Source organism: Petaurus breviceps, unplaced genomic scaffold (genome assembly GCF_028583685.1).
Source record: "Petaurus breviceps papuanus isolate PSGF00001 unplaced genomic scaffold, PetGlider_PUasm1.0 173, whole genome shotgun sequence".
In the NCBI taxonomy this organism is placed as follows: Eukaryota; Metazoa; Chordata; class Mammalia; order Diprotodontia; family Petauridae; genus Petaurus; species Petaurus breviceps.
The window spans coordinates 32194777-32204625 of NW_027185759.1; the positions used below are offsets into that span (position 1 = coordinate 32194777).

Here is a 9849-nt window from a genome sequence, read left to right on the forward strand (position 1 = left end):
TTTAGGGAGTGTTTCCTGGGGCTCCTTTCCTATCGCTTCCCCATGCCAGAAAAGAAGGTCTCAGCAATTTGTCCCTCTGCCTCTGAACATTTGCCAGCAATGACAATGGCTTCTGTCCAGGATCTAGTTACTGGAGACCTGACCTGCCATTTAATAAAATATGGCTGCTCACCTTTTATGGTAGCAAAATACTGGAAATAAAGTGAGTTCCAGTACAGCGGGCAATGGTTCAACCACCAGTGAGATAGAAATATAACCCAATGTTTATTGGTATCATTGGGTTATTATTAACCAAAGGTATGAGGAGTCCAGAGAAAAATAGAAAGATTTTTATGGACTGAGGAAGAACCAGGTAAGCCAAAACCAAATGAACAACAGCTGCAAGGACTATAATAATGCAAATGAAAATAATTAAAAATAAATTATAGAATAATAAAATTAAAATAAATTAAAATTATATATAATATTAAAATAAATTAAAAATAAATAAATTAAAGAGGTAGGGAAACCATGGGAGATAAATATCCTATATCTTTCTGTGGGTCAGTTTAGCTTATTTTTTTTTGTTGTTGTTGCAAAGGAAAGTAGGAATGAGAATATATTGAAAAAATCACTGTTGCAAAACTCAAAAGGCACTAATATAACTTAAAAGAATAATAATAAATAGCATTTGTGTGGTGCTTTAAGGTTTGCAAAACATTTTACACAAAGTATCTCATTTGTTCCTCCCTACAATTCTGAGATGTTTTATTATCCTTGTTTTTTTACAGATGGGGCAACTGAGGTAAAGAATGGTTAAGTGACTTCCTCAGTGTCACATAGCTAGTAGATGTATGAAATAGGAACAGGTCTATATTTGCAGTTTTGTTGGTATGAGGAAATTGTGGACAAGGAAACACCACCTACCAGTTCAGGTCAGCACCCTCTTTTGACTTTATAGTTACCCAGGGCTCTGAGAGACTCAGTAATTTGCTACGGTTACACAGTTATTATGCATCAAAAGCAGGTCTTGTATTCAGGTCTTCCTGGCTCCCAGGCTGTTTTCTATCCTCTGGACCATACTGCCTCTCACAACTGATTGGAGTAAGATTCAAACCAAGGTCCCCAAGACTCTAAGTATATTGCTTTATCCACCTCAAGTATACAAACTCTGCAACATCTAAAAAGTAAAATAGAAATAAAACATGACCAATGCTACTGAAATCTATAGAGGTCATACCACCATGAAGGGGTCGACCTAATGCTTACTTATACTAAGCAGGAGGAAAGTCTTCAGTGCCTCAGTTTAGGAAGGGTCTTTGAAATCCACCACCCTGTTCTGCACCTTTACATCTGCACTGAAAATCTACTCCTTCAGGTGGCGACAGTGGATAGAACACTGGTCCTGGAATCAGGAAGACCTGAGTTCAAATCCTGCCTCAGATAATAGCTATGTGACCCTGGGCAAAATCATTTAACCCCAACTACTTCTCCCTACCCACCCCCCAAACAAGAAAAGAAAATCTATTCTTTCAAAGGCATCAATCAGAATATCAGAAGGTTAGAGCCAGAACGCATGTTAGAAATTCAGTCTAATGGTCTCTGAAGCCCAGAGAGGAGAGGTCAGTTGTCCGAGGTCACTCAGCCAGTAGGTGATAGATGTGGGATTCAAATGAACCATTTAGTCTTTGAAGCCTGGGTTCTCTCCAATGCACCACATGCTTCCCAACTATTTCAGGGGCTAGCGTACATTCCTAGACCCTAAAGTCTAAGCTTAGGAGGAAGAATGATAATACTTCATGCTTCATCATGAAAATCACCACAAGAGCAACCAGAAGACCCAAAGACACCAAACCAGTGCACTAGTCAGTTGCAAAATCAGGAAGACCTGCCTCTAATAATCACTGGCTGCACAACCTAGAAAAAGTCAATCAACTTTTCTGAGTCTCTGATGTTCTGACTGTAAAAAAAGATACCTATGGTACAAACCACACAGGGTTGCTACAAGAGTAGATGAGATAATGTATATAAAACACTTTGTAAATCTTAAATTGGTCAACAAACCAGTAATTATTGGGGGAGGGTGGAGGAAAGAGGTAAGAAGATCAAGGAAAACTGACCTCAACTAGTTAAAAACAGGAGGTAAGTATTGGATTGAAATCTCTTCAAGAAGAATCCATTCTCCAGTTTCTCTTGTAGTAAACAGTGTAGAGGAATAAAAGCCAGGAAAATCTGTGTTCAAATCTAGCATCTGACGCTATGTGACCCTGGCAAGAAAATGAACTCCTCTGATTTTAGGTTTCTTCACTTGTAAAAGTGACTAAACATACCTTCGGGGCTCACCTCACAGGGGTTTTGTGAGATCAAGCGAGAAAAGGTATGTAAATGTCACCTATCATTACTAGCCTCTTATTAACACCCACGATTTATCAATCAATCAACAAGCTTTAATTAAGCCATTAGTATGAGCCAGGCGCTATTCTCAGCACTGAGCACACAAAGAAATAGAAAAACAGTTCTTGAATTTTGGATTTATTTTCCTTTTGCTACTTTTGAAAAAATTATTTTGGAGGGGAATTCAGATTTGACTTCATCTGTGCAAGGAAGCTCTGGTCACCAAAATAGCTCCCCCCAACTTCTAGTGTTCTAGGAAAAAGTGACTTCACCAAGGTCCCGTGGCCAATATGTGTCAGGAACACATGAACTTGAACCCCAAGGTCAGTTCTCTTCTCAACACCATGGAGACCACACTACTTTTCTAATTGGTGACAATAGTCCCCTCACCTTGGAACTAGATCATAGGATCGTAAATTTAGGTCAAGAGACCATCTGTTCCTGGAATTCTTAACCTGGGGTCTGTGTGCTTGTTTAAAAAAAAACTTTTGTAGCTATTTGTATAGAATTGGCTTCCTTTGTATATTTCACTTTACACATTTAAAAATAGATAGAATAGAATAGAAAGGAGACACACACACACACACACACAAAATGTTAAGAATCCTTGGTGGAGTCCAACACCCTCATTTCACAGAGGAGGAAACTAGAATCTGGGGGTGTGATAATTTGTCCCATGTCACACAAGGACAAAGTAGCAGACATACACATGGAAGAAAGGGAGGAAACAAGCCATGCTAAAAGTTTGGTGGATCATTTGGTCCTCACAACAACCCTCCGAGGTAGATGCTGTTATTATCCTCATTTTACAGTTGAGGAAACTGAGGTAAAAAATGATTAAGAGATGTGTGAGGTTCCTACAGCTCAGAAGCTGAGTCCAGATTTGAACTCAGGTCTTCTTGACTTTCTATCCAGTGTCACCAAGAGGACTCTAGTTTCAGATTTCAACCTAGGTCCTCTGACTCTGAATCTAACACACCTTCTGGCACACAAGGCACTTTGATAATCTGTAAAAGGGGTTCATTGCATGACTATTTGTTCCTCACAGCAACCTTGTGAAGCTAAAGAGGGCAGATATCATCCCCATCTTACAGAAGGGCAAACTGAGTCGCAGAAGGGTTAGTAACTTTCTCAGGTTACTCAGAATCACAGAAGACCCAGGATCAAGAAACTTGACAAATATCTCCACTCCTGTTCCAAACTCTCTGCATACCACCCCCTTTGCCATTGTTTGGAAGGTGGGTTTCATCACTCATCAGAATTCTCCTGGTCTGCTTCTTAGCCAAAAGTCTTGAGGCCTGTGGAGTAGTTCACAAAGTTGCTTGTGCCAGCCTACTGTCTAAGAAAGTGAGTCACCAGGAGGTTAAGTATATTTCCCTACTCATGTGAGATTTGAGGCAAGGCTGAGGTCAGATAGCCTGGATTATGAAGTCTGTCAACCACAATTAGACCATGTCCCTTCTCTGAAAGAATTTCAGGCTTTGCCGTCTTTGTTGGTGGGAAGAGAGAAGGTCACCAGAGGCCTGAAGCTGACTCAATTAGTAAAAAAGAATAAAAACAGGGAAGTTCAGCAATTTTAGTTTGTTGTTTAAATGTACAAGGGGGGTAAGGGGGGGAAATCTTATAAATCCACCTGCCTCCTTTGCTCATTTAGTCACAAATATCCTTTAATGTCTTAAGATGAATTAGTTTATTAGAGTAGGCAGTCACTTAGAAAGTACTGGGCTGGATGGAACAAAGAAAGGTTATGTTCCAACAGGGTCCAGAGGATCTAAAGCCAAGGATATTGAATCAGAAGATGGGTAGGAATAGCTTGGGAAAATAATAGGAAATCATCATCACCACCATGAACAAAACTGTGACCCATAGTCCTTAGGATATAACCCTGGTCCATGTAAGAACAATGTTTTTGATAGAAGTCACCATACCGAGTAGTCATAATCTCCAAGGTACATAAAATGAAAAACATCTAAATTATAGAGATCTAGCAGAAAGAACCCAAACCATGTGAGAGAGAACATTATGAGACACATATGATCCCTATCATCCTCTCTGCCACCAGAGATGTCCCAGAAATTCCTGTAGTGAGTTTACAGACTGTGGACTAACATCCTAATGCTTTTATTTCATGACATAAAGTGGTCATTCTATCCACCTCTATGATAATTCTCAGAATATTAGATCTAAAAGAATAATACATAAACTAATGAGAAAACAATATGATATAAAAGAATAATAGTAGGAAGGTAACTTGTCTGGGGTCCATTTCTTTCTGGACTCCACTGAACAAAATGAGAGCAAGATAACAATAGCAGCAATATTAACAAAGTTAGAGGTTTTCTTAGAGTCCAAACTTAGTGACCAATGGAGATGAAGAAAGGGAGCAAGTATTTTCAAGTAGCTACTATATGCCAAGCATTGTGCTAAGCTACAAATATTATCTAATTTGATTCTCACAACAACCCTGGGAGGTAAGTACTATTATTATATCCATTTTATAGGTTAGGAAACTGAAGCTAACAGGTTAAGTGACTTGCTTGTGTCACACAGCTAATGTGTCTGAGACTGAATTTGAACTCAAGTCTTCCTGACTTAAAGTCCTGTACTCCATCCACTTATCCCTATAACTGGCTAGATTATATGAGCAAACTATAGCATCAGATTAACACATGATTATAGGCTGTAAAAATTTAGTACCTAAAATGACGACATGATTTAGACATAAAAAACAAATTAGTGGAAAATAAATTACCTGTCAGATATATGAATAGGTGAAGAGTTCATGAGCAAAGAAGAGATAGGTTCTCTAGAGATAAAATGGGAAATTTTTATTTTGTTTACATAAAATTAAAAAGGTTTTGCATAAATAAAACCAATAGAGTTACAATTGGGGAAAAAAGCAGGAAACTGGGGAAAATCTTTACAGCCAGTTTCTCTTTTAGAGTTCTCTTTTCTAAGATACATAGGTAACTGAGTCAAATTTATCAGAATGAGTCATTCCTTAATTGATAAATGATCAAGGGATATGAACAGGCAGTTTTCAGGAGAAGAAATATATCAATAGCTACGTGAAAAATGATATAAACCAATAAGTAGAAAAAATAAAAATTAGAACAACTCTATGGTTCCACCTCATATCCCTCCCTCTCTCCCTCCTTCCTTCCTTCTTTCCTTCCTCCCTCCTGCCTTCCTTCTTTTCTTCCTTCCTTCCCTCCCTCCTTCTTTCTTTCCTTCCCTCCCTCCTTCTTTCTTTCCTTCCTTCCTTGCTCCCTCCCTTCCTTCCTGCCTTCCTTCCCTCCCTCTCTCATTCTTTCTTTCTTTCCTTCCTTCCTTCTTTGCTTCCTTCCTCCCTTCCCTCCCTCCCTCCTTCCTTCTTTGCTTCCTTCCTTCTCTCCTTTTTTCCTTCCTTCTTTCCCTCCCTCCCTCCTTCCTTCTTTCCTTCCTGCCTTCCTTCCCTCCCTCCTTTCTTTCCTTCCTTCCCTCCCTCCTTCCTCCCTTCCTTCTTTCCCTCCTTCCTTCCTCCCTCCCTTCCTTCCTTCCTTCCTTCCTCCCTCCCTCCCTCCTTCCCTCCCTCCCTCCCTTCCCAGAAGTTACTACTGGGCTCTTTAAGAAAATCTCTTAACAACATCTTCATCATTCTCATCATTGCTACTATTGCTATTATTGTTTTCTTGTGTCATTTTGTTCGATGGAGTTCATAAAGAAACGGATCCCAGACAAGTTGCTATCTTGCTATTATTCTTTTAGATTTAATATATTGAGAATTGTTGTAGAGGTAGATAGAATGGCTTGTGTCAAGTAGCAAAGGTATTGGGATGTCACACATCTTCTGCAGCTTCACTGAAAGCATTTCAGGGACATCTCTGGTGGCAGACAGGATGATATACTTCATCCACATTGGACTGGCCAAGATGATAAAAAAGGAAAATAACAGATTCTGTAGGGGATATGGGAAAATAGATATGCTAATGGACTATTGGTAGAACTGTGAGCTAGTCAAATCGTTCTGGAAAGCAATTTATACATATGCCCCTAACGTTACAAATTGCATATTTCTTTTGATCTGGTGATACTTCTACCAATTATATACCCCAAAGGGGTCAACCAAAGAGGAAAAGGACCCATATGTGCAAAAATATTTATAGAAGCTCTTTTTATGATGGGAAAGAATTGGAATTTGAAGGGATGCCCAGTTGGAGAATGGCTGGAATACTTTTAATGGTGGTAGAAGAAATGATAAAGGGGATGGTTTTTTGAAAAATCTGGGAAGGTGTGCATGATCTGATGCAAAGTGAAGTTAGCCGAACCAGGGGAACTATTTATTCCATAGCAGCAATATTGTAAAGGTAATAAACTTTGAAAGATTTACTAACTGATCAAATACAAAGACAAAGAAAGGATTCATGATGAAACATGTCATCTATTTCTTTTACAGATGAGGAAACAGAGACACAGAAAAATTAAATGCTAGTGAAGGACGGGAGGCAGTAATCGATTCTGACCTCTTCTAAAATTTAGGAGTCAATCAGGCATCTCCATCACTCACCTTGAATGAGGGAATTGTGACTGAGAAAGAAGATCAATGCCCAGCTCCAGAAGGCCAAGAAGAGTCACCTTAGATGACCTTTATGAAGCCAAAGTGCAATACTATTTGTTCACCAATGATGTGTCGTACATTCTAAGGTATTTTAATTGATTTTATTTATTCTTTCATGAGTTTCCCCATTTTCGCAAAATGACATTTCTAGTGACCCTGCTTAATATTTATGTATTTCTTGTAGGACCTCATGATCCAGATTCAGTGCAAGATCAGACCTTTAAAAAAGGGAAGCATGCTTTCAGTGCATCAGAGAGAAGCAAGAATCTGGAGTGTGGGGTTAGTGGTAAAATCCCTGCCCTTTCAAAAAGGACATTTGAGGCCTAGGGCAGATGGATCTTTCATATATCTCAAACTTTCTTTTCTATTAAAAACATTGCCCAAAGCTCATGTCTTTGGAGACTGGAAAAAACATTTCTCACAAATAATGTATTTTACTAGGTTCATTTTCCAAGAAGGCAGATAGAATTCTGAAACATGAAGAGAGGCCTTGCCCAACTACCCCTTTCCCCATGAAGGCCAGCAGAGTAAAGGCTTAATAAACAAAAACCACACAAGGTCCTCTTTGAGAAATCCCGAATGGCCTCCCACAAGCCAGAGTTCAAAGCCAGTAACTGTCAGAGGCCCTAAATCAGTACATTTATCCTGATAAGAAAAGGACCAAGGAGGGAGGTGCAAAGGGAATATTTCTCATCTGAGTAGGCTAGGTATTTCTTAGACTCCTAAATAGACTCTGGCATTCACTAAGCATGTTTAATAATCATCAAATTATGTCCTTTCTAAGATTATCTGAGATGATTTTGTGAAGGCTGGATCAGTGTAAGGACCTCGTCATCCTCGTTAAGCCCAAGAGCTCATCTGGCGAGCTAGGGACTATCTAAGCCCCATTTAGAATGGGGAGCACAGAAGGAGCTGATTAACAGAACTAGGCTGCTGCCTGAGTCTGCACAGGAAACAAAAGAACAACTCAGAATGCCTCAGTGCACTTGGGGCTCCCCAAGACACCAATTCCTGGAACTATGATTTACATATACAAATGGAGTAGAGAATTTCCCATGGGCCATCAGCAAGGATGGGTCCGGGCCTACGTGCTGACTGGCTCCTTGATGAAGGATGTGCCCAAAGAATACTCTTGATTCACCCTTTGCTTCTTTTGATCAAGAAAGGGAGGAGAGGTGTGTGTCCAAAACAGTTGGCAACTAAGACCTACCCCTTCAGTAGTTTTAAAAAGGAGAGGTCTAAGTCTTACTGTCTGTTTCTTTCTCTGTCTCTATGTTTCTCCCTTCTTCCATCTCCCCCTCCATTTATTCCTCTATCTCTCCATCTGTCTCTCTAAATTCTCCCCTTCCTTCTGTCTTTCCCTGTGTCTCTTTCTTCTCTCCCTATCTGTCCCTCCCTTTGTTCCTTGCTCATTCTGTCTCTGTTGATGTTCGTATCTCTGTCTTTCTCCCTCTCTCTCCCTCCTTCTCATTCTCTCTCTTTGTCCTTCTGTCTCTCCCCTCTGTTTCTCTCTGTTTTGGTCTCTCTTTTTCCCTCCCTCCCTTTTCCCCTTCCACTCTCCCTCCTTCTGTCTATTGCCTTGTCTCTGTCTCTCCTCTCTTTCCCCTCCTCTCTCCTTTCCCCTCTCCCTCTTTCTCTCCTATCTGTCTCCCTGTCTCTGTCTCTCATATTGTTTGGAACTCTCCTAATGCTCCCTTGTATTTCCTGACTGGGACAAGGGGAGATTTCTCTCTCCCCTTCCTCCCCCAGTAGCTGCACACTCCTATGGGGCCACTTAGTGTAGTCAGAGAGTATAGTTTGAGGAACCAGAGAAACAAAATTAAAATCCCAGATGTGTTGTTTACTCTTTTCACATTTCAGGAGAAAGAGATCTGACTCTGGCATCAGGGAACCTGACTCGGGAAGGCTGGACATCCAGGGAAAATAACATTTGTTGAGGAGGAGAGGCATGGATCCTAGGTCAAAGGAAAGGTAGATGTTTTGGAAATGTTCCTCTCAGCAACATCAAAGCTACCCTTCTTCCTTTCCTTTCCCCACAAACCCCTCCTTAGAGCTTGAAAACAGTTGGTCTACCTCAGTGAAGAGACACAGGAACCTCAAACAACTTCCTCAGAGATGTTCTAAGAGCACCAGTTCAAATGTGGTTTGCTTTTTTGGTAGGCCCTTATACGGACAAAATCTGATGTCAGAAAGAGTTCTAAGGAAGGCAATCCACTTCTGATTACAACTAGACTTCTTGTGAGGAGAAAATGAGCATTTTTCTCCTATGTTCTGAAGACTGTCTGAAGTTCATTATGGGACCTGTGGCCTGGAACCACAAGACCCAGGCTTACTTGCCCTTGCTAACTGGGTTTAAGCTCCGAGGCTTCTGCAGAAATCCTCTCTTTAGATTTGTCTCTACCCAGTTTCCTCTGGAAACCTCCACAGAGGAGACAAAACATTCCTGCGCATGCACTCAAATTTATAATGCACAGTAGAGGCAGCCTTAATTTAACCTTCCACAGAACACAAGAGAAAATGAAACAAACACATGAAGTCATAGGAAAGTTTCAAAAGGCGATGCAATCGATCTTCCGTTAAACCTGCTGTTCTGATGAGTGCTAGGCGCTACCCAAGTCTCCAGCTTAATGCTTCAAGGATTACGATTCCTAAGAGAAGGAACCCTAATTTGGGGATGCTGAAGAGGCAGCCTTTTAAAACTATTAGATACTGACTCACTAGCCATGTGACCCTGGGCAAATCACTTAGCCCCAATTGTCCAGCCTTCCACCCTCCAAAAAGCAAAAAACAAAACAAAACAAAACAAAAAACCCAAAACAAAATAAAAAACAACCTCCCCCCCCCAAAAAAAACCTATTAGATATGGGCTATCAGAATAG

At 40.4% G+C, this 9849-nt stretch overlaps 1 long non-coding RNA gene across 1 annotated transcript; it reads left to right on the forward strand.

Annotated features, from left to right (window-relative positions):
- Nucleotides 1-6861: 6861 nt before the first annotated feature.
- On the forward strand, nucleotides 6862-9089 carry LOC138157886 (uncharacterized). The gene is made up of 3 exons (XR_011167492.1): nucleotides 6862-7056; nucleotides 7155-7249; nucleotides 8831-9089. It is a non-coding gene; the product is annotated as an uncharacterized lncRNA (long non-coding RNA).
- Nucleotides 9090-9849: the final 760 nt, after the last annotated feature.